Source organism: Mytilus californianus, unplaced genomic scaffold, assembly GCF_021869535.1.
Source record: "Mytilus californianus isolate M0D057914Y unplaced genomic scaffold, xbMytCali1.0.p SCAF_4, whole genome shotgun sequence".
Taxonomy (NCBI): domain Eukaryota; kingdom Metazoa; phylum Mollusca; class Bivalvia; order Mytilida; family Mytilidae; genus Mytilus; species Mytilus californianus.
In genome coordinates this window covers 10,564,714-10,588,104 of record NW_026262690.1, presented here as the reverse complement: position 1 = coordinate 10,588,104, position 23,391 = coordinate 10,564,714, and the positions used below count along the sequence as shown (strand labels likewise).

Sequence of the window (23,391 nt, the reverse complement as noted above, 5' to 3'; positions counted from 1 at the left end):
AATGTAAACTTTAAGTTTCAGACAATAATTTATATACAAATCCAAGCTGATTTAACCAAATTCTTAGTTGTTGTTTTTTTCAAAACAAATCTTAATTAAAACAATATATAGTATACAAGTTTTACAATAAACAGTGATGGCTTTCATAAGCAAAACACAATTATTGACGAGTTTTTATCATTAATTCCAGGAAAATCTTCAAACTCGTCGAATATACGAACAAAATCTAAGACAAAAATTTGGGCAACTTTTTTAACAGGTATATCCGAATGACCGTTAGAAAAAAAATGGAAGCATCAAGATCAAGATAATCAACTGTACAAATATTCTACCTAATATAACTGCGTTGTGAGGTGTAAATTATCTTTGTTGAAAATGTTGACCTAACATAAGTGGTCACGTAAAACAATCACATGCACAAGCAATTTCGAATAAAAAAACGTTTTTATATGGTGAGGAAAGTCTTTAAAAAAAAATCGAAACTAGTGACAAAATTTACAAACAATGGATCAGCGCTTTAATTAAAGGTGTTTCCAATCAACATTAAAATGTTAACTTGATATTTCAGACAATAAGTTGTAAACATATTCGAGCAAATATAACTTTATTCTTAGTTAGTGATTAGTTTTGCAATAAATCTCAATGAAAATAATAAATAGTATACTTTTTTCTATTATAAATTGATTCTTGCTTAGGCAATATACAATTATTGACCATTTTGTATTATTAATTCCAGTAGACTCTTCAAACTCGTCGAATATACTCACAAAATTTGACGCAGAAATTGTTGTCCGACTTTTTTAACAGATGCTTCCGATTTACCATTAGTTTTTATGGAAACATAAAGATCAAGACAAACAACTGTACACATATTCTACCTTATATACCAGCATTGTGAGTTGTGAATTATTTTTGTTGAAAATATTGACGAAAAACTAGTGGTCACGTAAAACAAATCACATGCAAAAGCAATTTCGAATACAAACAAGTTTTTTTATTGCGATGAAATTCTCAATAAACGTCGAAAATATTGACAAAATTTGATGAAAAATTGATCCGTACTTCTAGCAAAAGGTTTGCCAATGAACATCAAAAATGTAAACTTTAAGTTTCAGACAATAATTTATAAACAAATTTAAGCTGATATGACCAAATTTTTAGTTGTTGATTTTTTCAAAACAAATATCAAAAAATAAAAAGGAGTATACTTTTTTCTATTATAAATTGATTCTTGCTTAGGCAATATACAATTATTGACCATTTTGTATTATTAATTCCAGTAGACTCTTCAAACTCGTCGAATATACTCACAAAATTTGACGCAGAAATTGTTGTCCGACTTTTTTAACAGAGGCTTCCGAGTTACCATTAGTTTTTATGGAAACATAAAGATCAAGACAAACAACTGTACACATATTCTACCTTATATACCAGCATTGTGAGTTGTGAATTATTTTTGTTGAAAATATTGACGAAAAACTAGTGGTCACGTACAACAAATCACATGCAAAAGCAATTTCGAATACAAACAAGTTTTTCTATTGCGATGAAAGTCTCAATAAACGTCGAAAATATTGACAAAATTTGATGAAAAATTGATCAGTACTTCTAGCAAAAGGTTTTGCCAATGAACATCAAAAATGTAAACTTTAGGTTTCAGACAATAATTTATAAACAAATTCAAGCTGATATGGCCAAATTTTTAGTTGTTGATTTTTTCAAAACAAATCTTAATGAAAACAATATATAGTATACATGTACAAGTTTTACAATAAACATTGATTATTGACGAGTTTTTATCATTAATTCCAGTAGACTCTTCAAACTCGTAGAATATACGAAAAAAATCAGAAACAAAAAATTTGGCGACTTTGTTAACAGGTATATCCGAATGACCGTTAGAAAAAAATTGAAACATCAAGATCAAGATAATCAACTGTACAAATATTCTATCTGAAATAACTGCGTTGTGATGTGTAAATTATCTTTGTTGAAAATATTGACCTAAAATAAGTTGTCACGTAAAACAATCACATGCATAAGCAATTTCGAATAAAAGAACGTTTTTCTATATCGAGGAAAGTTTAAAAAAAATCGAAACTAGTGACAAAATTTACAATCAATGGATCAGCGCTTTTATGAAAAGGTATTTCCAATGAACATTAAAATGTTAACTTGATATTTCAGACAATAAGTTGTAAACATATTCGAGAACATATCACTGCATTCCTAGTTAGTGATTAGTTTTGCAATAAATCTCAATGAAAATAATATATAGTATACTTTTTCTATTATCAATTGATGCTTGCTTGAGGAATATACAATTATTGACCATTTTGTATTATTTATTCCAGTAGACTCTTCCAACTCGTCGAATATACTCACACACTTTGAGGCAGAAATTGTTGTCCGACTTTTTTAAAAGATGCTTCCGAGTTACCATTAGATTTTTTGCAAACATAAATATCAAGACAAACAACTGTAGACATATTCTACCTTATATACCAGCATTGTGAGTTGTGAATTATTTTTGTTGAAAATATTGACGAAAAATTAGTGGTCACGTAAAACAAATCACATGCAAAAGCAATTTCGAATACAAACAAGTTTTTCTATTGGGAGGAAAGTTTCAATAAACTTCGAAAATATTGACAAAATTTGATGTAAAATTGATCAGTACTTCTAGCAAAAGGTTTTGCCAATGTACAACAGAAATGTAAACTTTAAGTTTCAAAACAAATTCAAGCTGATATAACCAAATTCTTATTTGTTGATTTTTTCAAAACAAACCTTAATGAAAACAATATATAATATATAATTGTTTACAATAAGCAGTGATGGCTTGCATAAGCAAAACACAATTATTGACGAGTTTTTATCATTAATTCCAGGAAAATCTTCAAACTCGTCAAATATACGAACAAAATCAGAGACAATAATTTCCGCGACTTTTTAAACAGGTATATCCGAATGACCGTTAGAAAAAAATGGAAACATCAAGATCAAGATAATCAACTGTACTTTGAGGCAGAAATTGTTGTCCGACTTTTTTAAAAGATGCTTCAGAGTTACCGTTAGATTTTTTGCAAACATGATAATAATAATAATAATAATAATAATAATAATAATAATAATAATAATAAATTCTTTATTTTCAGAAGGTAACACAGATAACAAAACAGTCAATCCACCCCATGGTCTTCTACATCTACATGATATATTTATACATACACAAAGATAAACAAAACAAAATGCTATTACACTACATGTGTACAAGATCACATACATAGTACAGATAGACCAATACTACTGACATGAAAAAAGTATGACTACAGTAAAGTTATAGCATTTTAACTACAAAAAAATCTCTTCTTGTATATTTAAGAGATAAGATTGACAGTTAGCTTTCAAAATATTTACACTTTTACTTTCTTTCAAATTTAAAGGCAAAGAATTCCACAACAAGGTGCCAGAATACTTAAAAGTTCTTTTACCATAATTAGTTCCATATCGTTGAACGAATATATTATGTTGGGTAGATAATCTTAATGCATATTCATTAACAGTTGAACAGCTTGAAAATAGTTCAGATAAATAATCAGGTGCTAGATTATTCATACACTTATATATCATCACTACATAAAATATTTAATTCTATTATAAATGGTAAGACATCCTTATTCTTTAAACATAATCGACGAGGAGATATCATGCCTTACATTCAAAATTATTCTTGCTGCCCGCTTTTGTAACTTACATAGCTTTTCAATATTAGTTTTTGAAGCATTTTCCCACACGAAACAGCAGAAATCCATGACTGAGAGTATATATCCATTATAAAAAAGTTTAATAGAACTTACAGGAAGTTATGCTTTGAGTCTGCTCATAAGATGCAGTCTGCTTACAATTACTACACAGAGTTTGTCAATTTGATGTTTCCACGAAAGAGATTGATCTATGTGGATTTCTAGCAGTTTTTGGTTATGAACGACGTCTATTTTGTGTTCATCGTCAAATTTGATATTTAATTCTGATTCAAAAGGATTTAGTCTATAAGAACAAATTAACATGACATCAGTCTTATCACTATTCAATATCATATCATTATCATTACACCAATTCATAACATTACAAAAATCTACATTCATAAATACATTTAAATCTGTTACCGATCTAGATGATTTATATAAAGTTGTATCATCAGCAACAAAGCTCTGAAGAAAAATTTTCAAGCACAAATAAGTGATAAATCATTGATAAATATTATAAAAAGTAAAGGTCTTAATATGAAAGCTTGTGGTACTCCTATTTGAATCTCTCCGAAATATCATTGATCATTACCTTCTGAAATCGTCCTGATAAATAAGAATTGAATAAACATTAAGACAAACAACTGTACACATATTCTACCTTATATACCTGCATTTTGAGTTGTGAAATATTTTTGTTAAAAATATTGACGAAAATTTAGTGGTCACGTAAAACAACTCACATGCAAAAGCAATTTCGAATACAAACAAGTTTTTCCATTACGAGGACAGTCTCAATAAACGTCGAAAATATTGACAAAATTTGATGAAAAATTGATCTGTACTTCAAGCAAAAGGTTTTGCCAATAAACATCAGAAATGTAAATTTTAAATTTCAGACAATAACTTATGAACAAATTCTTAGTTGTTAATTTTTTCAAAACAAATTTTAATGAAAACAATATATAGTATGCAAATTTTATAATAAACAGTTATGGCTTGCATAAGCAAAACATAATTATTGACGCGTTTGTATCATTAATTGCTTGAAAATCTTCAAACTCGTCGAATATACGAACAAAATCAGAGACAAAAATTTCGGCGGTCTTTTTTAACAGGTATATCCGAATGACCGTTTAAAAAAACATGGAAACATCAAGATCAAGATAATCAACTGTACATATATTCTACCTAATATAACTGCGTTGTGAGGTGTAAACTATCTTTGTTGAAAATATTGACCTAAAATACATGGTCAAGTAAAACAATCACATGCATAAGCAATTTAGAATGAAAGAACGGTTGTTTATGGCGAGGAAAGTCTAAAAAAAATTCGAAACTAGTGACAAAACTTACAAACAGTGGATCAGCGCTTTTATGAAAAGGTGTTTCTAATGAACATTAAAATGTTAACTTGATATTTCAGACAATAAGTTGTAAACATATTCAGGCAAATGTAACTGCATTCTTAGTTATTGATTAGTTTTGCAATAAATATCGATGAAAAAAATATATAATATACTTTTTTAGAGTATAAATTGATGCTTCCTTGAGCAATATACAATTATTGACCATTTTCTATCATTAATTCCAGTAGACTCTTCAAATTCATCGAATATATTAATGCCAAATTTGACGCAGAAATTGTTGTCCGACTTTTTTAACAGATGCTTCCGAGTTACCATTACATTATATCCAAACATAAATATCAAAACAAACAACTGTACACATATTCTACCTTATATACCAGCATTGTGAGTTGTGAATTATTTTGTTGAAAATATTGATGAAAAATTAGTGGTCACGTAAAACAAATCACATGCAAAAGCAATTTCGAATACAAACAAGTTTTTCTATTGCAAGAAAAGTCTCAATAAACGTCGATAATATTGACAAAATTTGATGAAAAATTGATCAGTACTTCTAGCAAAAGGTTTTGCCAATGAACATCAAAAATGTAAACTTTAAGTTTCAGACAATAATTTATAAGCTAATTCAAGCTGATATAACCATATTTTTAGTTGTTGATTTTTTCAAAACAAATCTTAATGAAAACAATTTATAGTATATAAGTTTGAAAATACACAGTGATAGCTTGCATAAGCAAAACACAATTATTGACGAGTTTGTATCATTAATTCCAGGAAAATAACCAAACTCGTCGAATATACGAACAAAATCAGAGACAAAAATTTCGGCGTTTTTTTTAACAGGTATATCCGAATGACCGTTAGAAAAAAATGGAAACATCAAGATCAAGATAATCAACTGTACAAATATTCCAACTAATATAACTGCGTCGTGAGGTGTAAATTATCTTTGTTGAAAATATTGACCTAAAATAAGTGGTCACGTAAAACAATCACATGCTTAAGCAATTTCGAATAAAAGAACGTTTTTCTATGGCGAGGAAAGTCTAAAAGAAAATCGAATCTTAGTGACAAAATTTACAAACAATGGATCAGCGCTTTTATGAAAAGGTGTTTCCAGTGAACTCTAAAATGTTATCTTGATATTTCAGAATATAAGTTGTAAACATATTCGGGCAAATATAACTGCATTCTTAGTTAGTGATTAGATTTGCAATAAATCTTAATGAAAATAATATTTAGTATAATTTTTTTTCTATTATCAATTGATGCTTGCTTGAGCAATATACAATTATTGACCATTTTTTATTATTAATTCCAGTAGACTCTTCAAACTCGTGGAATATACTCACAAAATTTGACGCAGAAATTGTTGTTCGACTTTTTTAAAAGATGCTTCCGATTTACCATTAGATTTTATGCAAACATAAAGATCAAGACAAACAACTGTACACATATTCTACCTTATATACCAGCATTGTGAGTTGTGAATTTTTTGTTGTTGCAAATATTGACGAACAATTAGTGGTCACGTTAAACAAATCACATGCAAAAACAATTTCGAATACAAACAAGTTTTTCTATTGCGAGGAAAGTCTCAATAAACGTCGAAAATATTGACAAAATTTGATGAAAATTTAATCAGCACTTCTAACAAAAGGTTTTGCCAATAAACCTCAAAAATGTAAACTTTAAGTTTCAGACAATAATTTATAAACAAATTCAAGCTGATATAACCAAATTCTTAGTTGTTGATTTTTTCAAAACAAATCTTAATGAAAACAATATATAGTATACAAGTTTTACAATAAACAGTGCTGGCTTGCATAAGCAAAACACAATTCTTGACGAGTTTTTATCATTAATTCCAGGAAAATCTTCAAACTCGTCGAATATACGAACAAAATCAGAGACAATAATTTCGGCGACTTTGAAAACAGGTATATGCGAATGACCGTTAGAAAAAAATGGAAACATCAAGATCAAGATAATCAACTGTACAAATATTCTACCTAATATAACTGCGTTGTGAGGTGTAAATTATCTTTGTTGAAAATGTTGACCTAAAATGAGTGGTCACGTAAAACAATCACATCCATAAGCAATTTCGAAAAAAAGAACGTTTTTCTATGGCGAGGAAAGTCTAAAAAAAAATCGAAACTAGTGACAAAATTTACAATTAATGGATCAGCGCTTTTATGAAAAGGTGTTTCCAATGAACATTAAAATGTTAACTTGATATTTCAGACAATAAGTTGTAAACATATTCGGGCTAATATAACTGCATTCTTAGTTAGTGATTAGTTTTGCAATAAATCTCAATGAAAATAATATATAATATACTCTTTTTCTGTTATCAATTGATGCTTGCTTGAGGAATATACAATTATTGACCATTTTTATTATCAATTCCAGTAGACTCTTCAAACTCGTCGAATATACTCATAAAATTTGACGCAGAAGTTGTTGTCCGACTTTTTTAAAAGAAGCTTCCGAGTTACCATTAGATTGTATGTAAACATAAAGATCTAGACAAACAACTGTACACATATTCTGCCTTATATACCAGCATTGTGAGTTGTGAATTATTTTTGTTGAAAATATTAACGAAAAACTAGTGGTCACGTAAAACAAATCACATGCAAAAGCAATTTCGAATACAAACAAGTTTTTCTATTGCGAGGAAAGTCTCAATAAACGTCGAAAATATTGACAAAATTTGATGAAAAATTGATCACACACATCTAGCAAAAGGTTTTGCCAATGAACCTCAAAAATGTAAACTTTAAGTTTCAGACAATAATTCAAGCTGATATAACCAAATTCTTAGTTGTTGATTTTTTCAAAACAAATCTTAATGAAAATAATATATAGTATACAAGTTTTACAATAAACAGTGATGGCTTGCATAAGCCAAACACAATTATTGACGAGTTTTTATCATTAATTCCAGGAAAATCTTCAAACTCGTCGAATATACGAACAAAATCAGAAACAAAAGTTTCGGCGACTTTTTTAACAGGTATATCCGAGTGACCGTTAGAAAATAAATGGAAACATCAAGATCAAGATAATCAACTGTACAAATATTCTACCTAATATAACTGCGTTGTGAGGTGTAAATTATCTTTGTTGAAAATGTTGACCTAAAATAAGTGGTCACGTAAAACAATCACATGCATAAGCAATTTCGAATACAAACAAGTTTTTCTATTGCGAGGAAAGTCTTAATAAACGTCAAAAATATTGACAAAATTTGATGAAAAATTAATCAGCACTTCTAGCAAAAGGTTTTGCCAATGAACCTCAAAAATGTAAACTTAAGTTTCAGACAATAATTCAAGCTCATACATGTACAACTAAATTCTTAGTTGTCGATTTTTTCAAAACAAATCGTAATGAAAACAATATATAGTATACAAGTTTTACGATAAACAGTGATGGCTTGCATAAGCAAAACACAATTATTGAAGTGTTTTTATCATTAATTCCAGGAAAATCTTCAAACTCGTCGAATATACGAACAAAATCAGAGACAATAATTTCGGCGACTTTTTAAACAGGTATATGCGAATGACCGTTAGAACAAAATGGAAACATCAAGATCAAGATAATCAACTGTACAAATATTCCAACTAATATAACTGCGTTGTGAGGTGTAAATTATCTTTGTTGAAAATGTTGACCTAAAATAAGTGGTCACGTAAAACAGTCACATGCATAAGCAATTTCGAATAAAAGAACGTTTATCTATGGCGAGGAAAGTCTAAAAATAATTCGAAACTAGTGATAAAATTTACAACAGTGGATCAGCGCTTTTATGAAAAGTTGTTTCTAATGAACATTAAAATGTTAACTTGATATTTCAGACAATAAGTTGTAAACATATTCGGGCAAATATAACCGCATTCTTAGTTAGTGATCAGTTTTGCAATAAATCTCAATGAAAATAATATATAGTATACTTTTTTCTATTATCAATTGATGCTTGCTTGAGCAATTTACAATTATTGACCATTTTTTATTATTAATTCCAGTAGACTCATCAAACTCGTCGAATATACTCACAAAATTTGACGCAGAAATTGTTGTCCGACTTTTTTAACAGATGCTTCAGAGCTACCGTTAAATTATATGTAAACATAAAGATTAAGACAAACAACTGTACTATTGTGATCAAAATTCGTTTTTTTAAATAAATAAATAATTTTGTAGTTGCACGCTTTCTTTGAAATTAAATTGCATTATGGTGTAATGTTTAAGGTGTATGGTGCAAAGGTGTAACGTGCATGGTGTAATGGCACAGGGTGTATGGTGTAATGGTGTATGGTGAATGGTGTAATGGCACAGGGTGTATGGTGTAATGGTGTATGGTGAATGGTGTAATGGTGTATGGTGTTAGTGGGAAGTTTACACCATCCAAGGACTGTATTCTACCTTATATACCTGCATTATGAGTTTTGATTTATTTTTGTTGAAAATATTGACGGAAAATTAGTGGTCACATAAAACAAATCACATGCAAAAGCAATTTCGAATACAAACAAATTTTTCTATTACGAGAAAGTCTCAATAAACGTCGAAAATATTGGCAAAATTTGATGAAAAATTTATCAGCGCTTCTAGCAAAATGTTTTGCCAATGTAAATCAGAACTGTAAACTTTAAGATTTAGACAATAATTTGTAAACACATTCGAGCTAATATAACGAAATTCTTAGTTGTTGATTTTTTCATAACAAATCTTAATGAAAAAATATAAAGTATACAATTTTGACAATAAATAGTGATGGCCTGCATAAAAGCAAAGCACAAGTATAGATGAGTTTTTATCCTTAATTTCAGAAAAATCTTCAAACTCGTCGAATATACAAACAAAACCAGAGACAAAAATTTCGGCGACTTTTTTTAACAGGTATATGCGAATGACCGTTAGGAAAAATGGAAACATCAAGATCAAGATAATCAACTGTACAAATATTCTACGTTATATAACTGCGTTTCGAGGTGTAAATTATCTTTGTTGACAATATTGACCTAAAATGAGTGGTCACGTAAAACAATCACATGCATAATCAATTTCGAATAAAAGAACGTTTTTCTATGGCGAGGAAAGTCTAAAAAAAATCGAAACTAATGACAAAATTTACAAACAATGGATCAGCGCTTTTATGAAAAGGTATTTCCAATGAACATTAAAATGTTAACTTGATATTTCAGACAATAAATTGCAAACATATTCGGGCAAATATAACTGCATTCTTAGTTAGTGATTTTTTTTGCAATAAATTTCAATGAAAATAATATATAGTATACTTTTTTCTATTATAAATTGATACTTGGTTGAGCAATATACAATTATTGACCATTTTTTATTAATAATTCCAGTAAACTCTTCAAACTCGTCGAATATACTCACAAAATTTGACGCAGAAATTGTTGTCCGACTTTTTCAACAGATGCTTCCAAGTTATCGTTAGATTATATGTCAACATAAAGATCAAGACAAACAACTGTACACATATTCTACCTTATATACCAGCATTGTGAGTTGTGAATTATATTCGTCGAAAATATTGACGAAAAATAAGTGGTCACGTATAACATATGACACGCAAAAGCAATTTCGAAAACAAACAAGTTTTCTATTGCGAGGAAAACCCCAATAAACGTCGAAAATATTGACCAAATATTATGAAAAATGGATGAGCGCTTTTATGAAAATGTGTTTCCAATTAACATTAAAATGTTAACTTGATATTTCAGACAATAAGTTGTTAACACATTCGGTCAAATATAACTGCATTCTTAGTTATTGATTATTTTTGCAAAAAATCTGAATGAAAAAAAATATATAGTATACTCTTTTTACAATAAAAAGTGATAGCTTGCATAAGCAAATCACAATTATTGACAAGATTTTATCATTAATTCCAGGAAAATCTTTAGACCCGTCTAATATACTAACAACATCAGAAGCAAAAATTTCGGCGACTTTTTTAACAGATGCTTCCGAGTTACAGTTAGATTATATGTAAACATAAAGATCAAGACAAACACTTGTACACATGTTCTACCTTATATACCTGCATTGTGAGTTTTGAATTATATTCGTTGTAAATATTGACGAAACATTATTGGTCAATAGAGGAAACTCTCAATAAACGTCGAAAATAAAAATTTGATGAAAAATTCATTGGCGCTTCTAGCAAGAAGTTTTGCCAATGAACATCAAAAATGTAAACTTCAAGTTTTTGCAATAATTTAACACATTCGAGGTAATATAACCAAATTCGTAGATGTTGTTTTTTTCAAAACAAATCGTAATGAAAAAAATATATAAGATACTCTTTTTACAATAAAAAGCTCTTATATGCAACTAAAGGTATGTTAAATTTTTCAGCACAAGTCAGGATAAGGTATAGTTTTGACATGGATTGAGTGCCACTCTATTTGAACTTAAGACAGAGTAACTATTAATGCTTGAAATTGCAGAATTTAACATAGAAAGCAATGGGGTTTTATAAATATTACTGAACAGCATGTGAAATTCAAATTTTAGAAAAGCATACTCCATTACATGACAATCTAGCTGGGAGATGCATAAATTGCCCTTGTTGATCGATGTTTTATATAAAGTATGATTTTTACCAAAACACACTCATTTTCCAATATGCAGAAAAATGTGCGGACAAAATTCTCAATTATAATTTATGTTTAGACCGCTATATTTATATTTAATGAACAATCTTTGTTACAAATAAGGCATATAGGAAAGAACATCGTTATTTGAGTAGATATTAACAAATAAGAACCGGCAAATGTTGGAAAAGTTTCATATTGATCACTATTATTTTCCATATGGAGTTTCCTTTGTATAACTCGTATGTTACTACCAGTCTAACTTGAGCTTAAATTCAGTGTTATAGTGTTTCGACAAAAGCTTTATGTGTTTTTCTATGCTAGAAATTGTTAATAGAAGGAAATTAAGTAAAGCAGAAATCAATATAGCAAGTTTTGTGCTGTTGTAGGTATAGAACCATCAATTCGGTCCCGGTCAGAAAGGACATACAAGAAAGTAGTACAATTTTAAACAAAATAGTTCCTACGCACAGCTGTAACTTTATCAACAAGTTAAATCATTGGGTAATTGTGTTATCAAATGAAAGCTTAGGGACTTGGTATCAACGTACAACCCTTGTTGAAACTTTCTTTTGATTAATAAAAAAAATGTATAAAATTTCAAAAGGAAGGCATAATTGCCCTGTTGTTCAGATCAGAAGTACCTGTTTTCTGCCTTTTGGTTGGGTTGTTGTCTCTTTGACACATCCCCAATTTCTTTTCTCAATTTTATACTATGGTATAACAGTATCAAATCTATGGATTAAGTATGATAGCATTTTCATTAATTTAATGATAGTAGTAATAGTAGTGCAAGAACATATATGTACATGCATATCATATAGCAGTATACATATACTTTCAAATATACATATACACATAAGATATACACATATGTTTATGGATTTACACCATTAAAATTTAATCAGTGACCTTAGCCCAGGGGTTCCAATACAAGTTGTGTTCTTCAACACTCAAATATTTTGAGGAAATGTGTTTTTCTAAGATCAAGTTTTCTTTAATGTAATTTTGATGTCCTTTTATATGAGGTTTTACATCTTGCATCTTAGATCTGTAAATGAAGTACTTGGTCAGTAAAATTACTTTGTTTTTGATAAAATTCAATTGATAATTTTCATAGAGGCCAAGAATGACAACATCCATATTCAGTGGTATTTCGATATGCACTATAACGAAAATCCAAGAATTCAGATTTTGCCAACTGTCGGCTACAATATGACAACCCCAAAGTAAATGTTCTATAGATTCTGGCTCTTCCTTGCAAAATGTACATAAATTACAGTTTACAAGGTTCATTTTCAAGAGTAGAGCGTTTGTACCCAAAATATAATGAATAATTCTATATTGAAACCAACATGACTTCGTGTTTTTTGAAACCTTGGTAACACAAAAGTGTATTTTTTCCAATTATCTACAACCTTATTGAGAATACCGTCCAATTTTTTTTTTCTACTTCAAAATCTAGAGGTATAGTACCTTGGTTTGAAATAGTATACATGTCCTTTGAACCCTTTTCTGACTTGTAGAAAATATTATTATTAATAGGTATAATTGCTAAGCCTTGTTGTTTTTTCTCTCTTTCAGTGTTGATTCCAATGGCTTGTAACCACTTTTTTTGTGCTAGTTTAAGCCCATAAAACTGTAGAAACATGGGTTTGAAATTATCGATTCTTTCAAAATTTGTATATGTTACTATATTTCCATGTTTATCTAACAGGTCATTTACAGTCCATACTCCATGATGTGCCCAAATTTATAGTAAACGCTAACATTATCAATTTTAATATGCTCATTATTTCATATAGATGCCGAAATGACTTCCCCAAAATGACAAGGACGTCTGAGTGTTGACATATTTTCCAGGCATTAAAAGCTTCATCCCAAAATTAGTTTTTTGATATTTTAATGATTCCAAAATAAGCCAACTCTGTAATATTTATATTTTGTGTGGAGGTTAATAATTGTATCCATTTAGATTTTGACTGTAATAATTTTCTAACCCAAGTAAGTTTTAACCCTTGTATAAAATTTCTCAAATTTCTCATTTTTAGGTCCCCTCTATAGTATTCTTGACATAGAAGATCCCGCTTTATCTTGCCAGTCTTATCATCTCAAATGAATGAATAAATTTTACTATTAAGTTGACGTATAATATTATAATCTGGACCTGGGATGGACAGGAACAGATGATTAAATTTTGATATAATTAGAGACTTTATAATTGTTATTTTACCAAACGGGGTAAGTGACTGTTTTGACCATTTTTGTAAAAATATTTTCCATTTCTGTATTCGAAGAGCATAATTTAGGTTTAACATTCTATCCAAATCAACACAGAAAGTGATACTCAATAATTTGAATGTACTGGAACCCCACTTCAACATTCCAGCAGCGCCTGCATACAGAGTATATATCTCCTAATTGATACGATATTCCCGGGCTTGTGTTTCCTATCATGATTTCCTTGATAGAGGATTGCTGCTCACAAGGAAGCTATTAATCCAAGAGTTCCAAATGGTGAAGTTGAAGTCATCCCTTCGTAAATTTTACGGACGCCATCTCGAGTTGGTTGAACGTTATGGAATAACCGTTTCACAAATGATATCGGATATGTTCCTTCTGTCGTAACTACAAAACCCTCCCTTTTCCGAATCAGACTATTTACCGGATTTGTAATAACAAAAGCAACACGACGGGTGCCACATGTGGAGCAGGATCTGCTTACCATTCCGGAGCACCTGAGATCACCCCCAGTTTTTGGTGGGGTTCGTGTTGCTTAGTCTTTTGTTTTCTATGTTGTGTCATCTGTACTATTATTTGTCTGTTTGTCTTTTAATTTTTGGCCATTGCGTTGTCAGTTTGTTTTTGATCTATGAGTTTGACTGTCCCTCTGGTATCTTTCGTCCCTCTGGTATCTTTCGTCCCTCTTTCAGTCCCCACTTTACACATATTTTGTTTTGACTGTCTTTTACTACCTATCAATATCACGTTTGTTTTGTCTAAATTAATTTTAAGTCCTGATATCTCAGCATAGAATTGTAATATACGGAGGAATGTATCCAGTGAGGAAGGCGATCCATCTAAAATAAGTGATGTGTCGTCTGCATATTGAGACAAGATATACTCTGAATCATCTATCGTAATACCCTTTATCTCATCACTATTTCTTACTAAAATGCCTAATATTTCTGCACATAGCAAGAACATGTAAGGAGACAAAGGATCCACTTGTCTACAGCCTCTCTCCACACGGAAAAGGTCTGACAGACAACAATTCTAGGTGACAGTAGATGTAATGTCATTGTAAAATGATTTTATCCAGCTCATAATGTTATCTACAAAAAAAAATACTTAAGTGTTTCAAAGAGAAATGCCCATGATATAGAGTCAAAGGCCTTTTCAAGATCAATAAGTTATAATATACCAGGAATATCATTTTCTTCTGTAAAGTGTAAAATATCATATATAAGTCTACAGTTCCCCCCCCCCCCCCCCCCCAATAAATCTACTCGGGATAAAGCCTGTTTGATCAGAGTCAGTAATTTTGTTTAGAACTGACTTTATCCTCTCAGATGTATAACTAGAAGCTAGTTTATATGTGTTCAAAAGTGTAATTGGACGCCAATTCTTTATAAACTGTTTTGACTTGCCTTCTTTTGGAATACATGTGATAACTCCCTCCCTCTGTGTGACAGACATCCCCCCTATTTGATATGCATAATTTATTGACCTCAAGACAAACTTTCCAATGTCTATCCAAAATACTTTCTTATATCCTGCAGTAAAACCGTCTGACCCAGGACTTTTATTATTTTTCATCCTCATTAAAGCTTGAGTTAATTCAGTAAAGGAAATGTTACCTTCTAAGGATTCTTTTTCGTTATCTTTTAATTTAGATGTCAAAAATGGTAATTCCCTTGATAAATGTACTTTTTTAAGACATTCTTGTCTTTTGTAAAGTTTATCATAAAATATTTGTGATTGTTTTAAGATTTCTATTTGATTTTCTACTACAGTATTTTCATCGATTACTAGTCTTTTAATAGTTTTATTGACAAAATTTTGTGTTTCTAAATTACAAAAGAAATTAGTTGGCCTCCCTCCTTCTTCAATCCATTGAGTTCTTGACCTAACATATTGACCTTTAACCCTTTTTCTGTCTTAAAATTCTAAGTTGACATTTTTTGGCTTCTATTTCATCAAGATTGTCCTCTGTGCTTACCTTTTTTTCTAGTTTTTGTATCTCATCAGTCAGCTGGATTTCCTGTTTTATCCTTTCTCTTTTTATAAATGTTGAGTATGAAATAGTCATACCTCTAATCTCAATGAGAAGGGTCTCCAAAAATAATTGGTCATTAATTGCAAATTGGATATCTAAATTATCAATACCAACCCCTCGAAACCGTTCAAAAACAACCAGGAGAATCACACAAGCAATTTGAAAAATCACGTGAAGTTCGCGAATTATTTTGGATAAAAAGACTTCAAACAGCTTATCCTCTCGGTCTCAATGACAAAATATCAAGACAGGAAAACATATCAAAAACTTCTATCGATGTCATTAATATTGTTGGTAAATGACTTAGAAATAATAGGTCTCATGGTAAACGCAAAAACCGTAATCAACATATTAAAAATCGTATAAATTATACACTTGCTGACCTGTTATCTATAATGAAAAATAATGGCAAACATCAAGTATTATGCAAACTGGGTCAGATACCAATAAGTAAATTATATGCTATTTTTCTGGAGTGTGATAAAATTTCATTTTTCAGCCCGTTTTATGAATACACCCGTATTATTACAGCCTGTTGTCAGCACAGGCTGTTTCCTAGTATCGATAAACCTGAAAATCATAAACGACATTTTCTTAAATTAAAATATATAAATAAAGGTATTGATTTTATTAACTTATCTAGCATATTCAATGACTCTCCCGTCTATAGCCAAATACCTCCATATTTTTATAATATAGAACCACCCATTATTTCGTATTCTTATAAAAAACCGAGCAGAAGTTTGATTTTTAATTATACGTCAGTTACATCCGACGTAAATATAGAAAATAATGTTCCTTCTACTTGAGACTGTGAAACATCTAGTTTTAGATATGGTCCCTATGGTCATGTTATTACAGGAGACATCAACATCGTCGAAGACCGTGAGGTCAAAACTTTTCCAAAGAAAGGACCGAAATACCGTCCTCCATCTATAATAGATTGGAAACAGTGTCGTCAGGTCATTAAAGACGCTATGTCTGCCTACTGTAAAAATTGGTGCAAACGTGAAAAATCGGTTAAAAATTCTTTAGACAGTTATTTAAATAAAATTATGAATACTGTTAATATTCGAATATCTCATTTTGAAAACAATTCTGAAATTAATAATAGGGTCCATGATATCCCCATTTCTAGAATAAAAAATAAACTCCAAGTACTCGCAGAGCGGTTTGTGTTCGTACCGGCAGACAAGGCAGCCAATAATGTAGTGGTGGTATGACGCATATAATACACTTAAGTTCTTCAAAACGAAATTATTAATTCCTCTACATTCAGGTCCATACGCACCACTGAGAGTCAAATCGTGAACAAGCATATCACTGCCACTACCCAGCTTAAAGCCTCTTCCGAACATTTGAAAGTCCCTACCATGTACTGGTTACCGAAATTACACAAAAAACCATTTAAATTCCGTTTCATCTACGCATCTAGTAAGTGTTCTACTTCTAATATATCAGTGCTTCTTACTACCTCCCTTACTACTATCAAAGAACTGGTTATTAACTTTTGTAATAAAGCTTATGAAAATAATGATATTAATTATTTTTGGAGTGTTAAAAATTCTTTAGAGGTTTTAGATAAAATACATGCTTTTGATGGTCCTTTTGGTTCTGTTGACAGTAATGATTTTTGTACTCTCTACACAACACTTCCACACAATCTAATAATGAAAAAATTTTCATATTTAATAAAATGGTCTTTCGAAAAATCTCATTGTAAATTTATTTGCTGTAACTCGTTTAAAGCCTTTTTCTGTGACGAAAAAGGAAAGTATGCTAGATACACTTACTGGAATGTGAGGATATGATTGAAGCTTTAAATGTTCTCCTAGATAACATATATGTACGTTTCGGCGATAAAGTGTATCGTCAGGTAGTAGGTATTCCTATGGGCACTAACTGAGCCCCTTTAATAGCAGATTTATTCCTGTATTGCTACGAATCTCGGTTTATGACTAAACTTAGTAGAGACACATCATTGTTACATTTTGTTGATACATTCAACAATACCTACCGTTATCTGGATGATTTTTTTTCGTTAAATAATCCAGAGTTCTCTAAATATACTACCGAAATTTACCCAAAAGAACTTACTTTAACTAAAACTTACATAAACAGCAGCAGTTGTCCTTTTCTAGATTTAGACATTTCAATTTCTCAAGGGACACTCCATACCAAAATTTACGACAAAAAAGACGATTTTTCATTCCCTATTGTTAATTTTTCTTTTTTAGACGGCGATGTGCCTTTGGCTCCATCATACGGTGTTTATATATCCCAACTCGTTCGGTATGCCCGTGTGTGTAGTGATGTCATAGATTTTAACGAACGTAATCAATGCATCACTGGTAAATTATTAAGTCAGGGATTTCGTTACCATAAATTACTTAAAACTTTTACTAAATTCTTTCATAGATACAAAGATTTGATTAGTAAATTTGGCTTTACCTGTAGAAAACTTATTAAAAATGGTATTTCACATCCTAAATTTTATGGTAATATTGTATTTGAAGCGCGGAAATCATTATGTGATCCGTGTAAACTCATCGAACCTTTAAACAAACTTATTAGTAAGGGTTAGCGTACCAATGTTGTAATTAGATCTCTGAATATAGTTTAAATTTGCACTTATATCGATTTTGTCATTAGCAAATTAAAACATAACTAAATTTGTATTTTCTTTTCAAACGGGATGTATAGAGACACACACACGTTCATTTTTATCTATAAAGAAGTCACTCCTAACTATCCTACTACCTGTCGATACATCTATTTTTGGCATTGCACAAGTCATGTCTTCTTTGACTGTTCATGACGTTAAAATACTAAATCCCTGGGATGTATTTTAGTTGATTTTAGTCTCTGATGCATGCTTTTTTATTATTAATTGTTTTGGCTTTTAACTAGCTGTCAGTAACTGCGAGTACTCTCAAATCGTACTTTCTTTTTAATTTGACCTGTTGATACTATTTGTAATGTTTTTTTGTTCTTTAATGTTAACATGGATCTTGTCTATATACCAGCTTTGATTATCTGGTATTACTACAAATTTTCACTTCTTCGTACTTTGAACTTCAAAATTATTTAATTTTTCCTTAGATGCTGTTCTTGGACCTGTACAGTAAGTTTTATCTAGCACTAATTGTATAGTATTATTGTTGATATTCACCCCATATGTACCAAGTGTTAGATTAGTTTTATTGATATAAAAGAAATTTCTTGGTATTCCTAAACGGAAGATTTTATACACACAGAAGAAGAAGTATACTTAACATCAAAATTATTTTCATTTACCTGTGAATAATATGACGCAGGTTTCTTCAAAAGTGATAATTTTCTAAAAATTAATTGACATTTCACAGTGATATCATACTTTAACTTTGTTTAAACCTGTTTATTTACTTTTGACTTTAAATATCTATCCCTTGTAATTTTTTATTAACTGTGTATTTGCATTCAGGTGTCACAGATCAAATTTATTCGTTCATTGTGCGTTAATTTACGTTTTTAGATTGAGTTAAGCCTTCCAATTGATATTTTATAGTGTGTTTTTCTATGTTGTGATGTTATACTATTGTTTCACAAAAGGGAGAAGGTTTGGTACCATTAAAACGTTTAATCCCGCTGCAAATGTTTGCCCCTGTCCTAAGTCATGAATCTGATTACAGTAGTTGTCGTCTGTTTATGTAGTTCATACGTGTTTCTCGTTTCTCGTTTTTATATAGATTAGACAGTTGGTTTTTCCGTTTGAATGGTTTTACACTAGTAATTTTTTGGGGCCCTTTATAGCTTGCTGTTCGGTGTGAGCCAATGCTCCGTGTTGAAGGCAGTACCTTGACCTATAATGGTTTACTTTTATAAATTGTTACTTGGATGGAGAGTTATCTCATTGACACTCATACCACATCTTCCTATATCCATGTAAAGCATCCCCTCTATGCACTGGCACTGCATATTGCTCAACTGTGTTAGTAATTTGTTGTTTTATTAGTTTTACATATTCAGGATCTTGAAGGAGAGAGTAATTAAACTTCCAGAGGCCTCTGCCTTTTATAAAAGCATTAATTTTTAAAGTCAAAATTATTGGTGAATGATCTGACCTGTAGCTATTACCAATGTTTACTTCACAAATGTCATCTATAAGGCTTTTAAAAATCAAAAAGATATCTATTCTAGATTGTTTAATAGGGTTTTTCCTTCTCCATGTAAATCGTTTAAGATGAGGGTATATTTCTCTAAATAAAGGCAACAGTAGTATACCGCTTTTCGAAATTCCTAAATCGATTGAGAAAAAAACAAATCTGGGTTACAAACTGAAAGTGAGGGAAACACATCAAACATAAGAGGAAAACTACGACACAACAGAAACACAACATTAAAATGTAACACACACAGAAACGAACTATTATATAACCATGGCCATTTTCCTGACTTGGTACAGGACATTTTAAGAAAAAAAATGGTGGGTTGAACCTGGTTTAGAAGCAGGGAGTATCAACATTGGGCCCATAAACATTTATCAGAGTAAATCTCTTGTCTTCAATTTTAAGATCCAATCCCACAAGATTGCCATCCCCATCTTTTTTAACTTTGTGTATTTTATAATCAAAATTATTTTTAAACAGAATAGCAACTTCTCGTTTATTTAAAGCAAATGAATTAAAAACGCAATGACCTTTCCATTGATTTTTAATCAAAACTTCATCTTGTTCTATAAAGTGTGTGTCTTTGGAGACAATATATGTTTAAATCTTTTGAATGAAGATAATCATAAATATGTTCCTGCTTTTCCCTCATATGAAGTCCTTGACAATTGTAGAACATTATTTTAATATGTTTCCCTCCATCATGATAATTGTTCTACAACTGTGAAGTATGATATTTGTAAAACCAAAGAAAAAATAGTTCATGTAAGACATCAGGACAGCTTTCATAATTTTTTACTTCCTGAAAAATATATCATATATGTGCCAAATACCAGAAATCCATGTTTTATAATAAAAATGTATACATAAATTAACCAAAACAAAAGAAAATGAAACACATTTAGAACATATAATATGAAACTAAGATATTTCTCATCTTAATGCAGATTTACATTTTTGTTCTAGGGGAGATAACTCAAAGTTTTATTTTTTAATAAAATTAAGGCCAGACTAAGTTTTGTACAGATCTGCATAATAATCTGTACTACATGTACATCTCAATATTTAAACACCATTTTCTTACAAACTTATAGTTAATGAATTAGATTTATACATAAAATAACGAAAATAATTATTTCGACAAAAGAGAAGAGATCACTCAAGAAGCACCTTACCACAAAATGTCCATTGTTTTGTGCTTTCTGATCTGATCTGGTCAAGTTTGTCTCATGTTTATATCACATAACTACAACATGAGAAGTGTCACTTTGCATCTCTAGATTTAGGTAAGCATACACAATTTACTAATTAAATATAAATGAGATCAAAAACTAAATATTCATTTATTAAAGCTCACCTAAAGATATAAATTTCTATCCCTTTGTGAGTATTGAATGTACAAAATGTACATGTTTTATTTCAATCCAAATTTATATTTTCAAGAAATGTAGAGTCTTTAAGGTATAAAAAAGCACACCGACCATCATCCAATTGTATATATACACATCAAGATCTTTTAAATTTATATACATTGTGCTATCTATGAAATAAGTTAAAGCATGCATTTTTCATACAAATATAAAAAGCAGAAAGAAAAATGCAGAATGGAAAAAAGCAAATAAAGCACATTATAACATATAATAACTGTATATATATTAATATGGTAAGCTAAAGCATGCATTTACTCAACATATAAAGAACGCATAACTAGAAAAGCAAAAAAAAGGCATAAAATGCTATATATCAAATCAAGCTAGTCAAACAAGTAAAGCAAAAATAAAGGAGCAAAATAAAATGCAAACCAAATGAAAACGCAACAATTTTTTGAATTTATTTTTTCTATACTTGCTATAAATTTCAAAGCCTGTAAATAAAAAATCTAAAAATTCAAAATCCTTGTTTCAATGTGAATACATTATGTTTTGTGAAATTTATAATTAAATTTAAATATTTTCTTATAGTTAATTTATATACTCAATAGTATATATTACATTTTATATCATAAACCAGTTTTTATCCTAGAATAGTGTATATTTGACTGGATTATAGTAAAAATATAGCTTTTGGTCAAATCATCTAATGAGTTTTCATGTTTTGTTGGGTGTCTTAGTGTATCAATTATTTCTAAGAAAATTGGTATATACTTATATAAGAATTCCAAAATCTCACTTGAAATGCAATTTTCAACCAGTTTAGCAAGTTGTCTAGCTTGGAGATGCATAAATTGCCCTTGTTGATTCATGCTTTATATAAAAGTATGGTTATTACCAAAACACACTCCTTTTCCAACATGCAGAAAAAAGGGGGGGAGGGGGACAAAATTCTCAATTATAATTGATAATTTGACCGCTATATGTATATTCAATGAACAATCTCTGATACAAATAAGACATATAGGTAAGAACATTGTTATTTGAGTAGATATTAACAAATAAGAACTGGCAAATGTTGGAAAAGTCTCAAATTTGTTACTATTAGGCCAGACTTTTTTTATTATCTGTTTAACGAGATCCGCCGACTCCAATTTCCCGATTTCAGAATAGAAATAAAAGAAGTGCTTTTTACTTTTATTTTTATTTTTCCCGCCGACTGTTACGAAATCCTCAGAACAAAAATAATATCTGTGGTTTACGATACCCGCCTTTGTTATCGGTAATATTTAATTTTTACCAAGTCGATGAAACAGCAATTTCAATGTAAATAAATTAAAGGCATAAACGATTTATGACTTCAAAAAAGAGGTTAAAGCATGGATTTTTTAAGCTGGTGGCATGTTTTTTCATAAAAACAATTTGTTTAAAACCACTTTCGCCGGTACTTGTTACACGAGAGAGTACATCAAATCATTCTAACTTTCGGTTAAATAAGTTATTACTTCATTTGAACTTGATGAAATTAGCCTGAAGTAAATTTGTAATCCATGTATTGCATTAAAAACGTCATATTCCTTTCCAAAAAGCGTATCAAACATCGTTTATTTTTGTAAAGTTTTCTCCGACATTTAAATTATTGGGTATATTTTTGAAGAACTACGGATCGGAGTCGGGATTTCATCGGAAGCGGACCCGCTATGACCGAAATCCGGATTCTTGCGATAATGATTACGGACGCATGAATGGCACTGCTGACAGACAAAAATTGATCCCAAAAAGAAAAATTACGCATTCCACACGCATTAATGTCTATATTTCCTTTTTAGTGCAT

The 23,391-nt window shown here is 30.1% G+C and overlaps 1 long non-coding RNA gene across 50 annotated transcripts in view; it reads left to right on the top strand.

Moving 5' to 3' along the window:
* The window catches only part of LOC127737456 (uncharacterized), a 63,422-nt gene that overhangs the window by 24,601 nt on the left and 15,430 nt on the right, over nucleotides 1-23,391 (top strand). For 45 of the 50 annotated variants that reach the window (XR_007999552.1, XR_007999518.1, XR_007999512.1 and 42 more), the window contains 8 exons: nucleotides 737-894; nucleotides 1,281-1,438; nucleotides 2,355-2,512; nucleotides 3,159-3,323; nucleotides 6,441-6,598; nucleotides 7,535-7,692; nucleotides 8,614-8,682; nucleotides 9,383-10,724. This is a non-coding gene — a long non-coding RNA (uncharacterized LOC127737456). Of the gene's footprint in view, nucleotides 1-736; nucleotides 895-1,280; nucleotides 1,439-2,354; nucleotides 2,513-3,158; nucleotides 3,324-6,440; nucleotides 6,599-7,534; nucleotides 7,693-8,072; nucleotides 8,142-8,613; nucleotides 8,683-9,382; nucleotides 10,725-11,055; nucleotides 11,212-11,521; nucleotides 13,967-23,391 lie in introns of those variants that run through there. The other 5 variants (XR_007999516.1, XR_007999525.1, XR_007999546.1 and 2 more) reach the window with 5 other exon arrangements.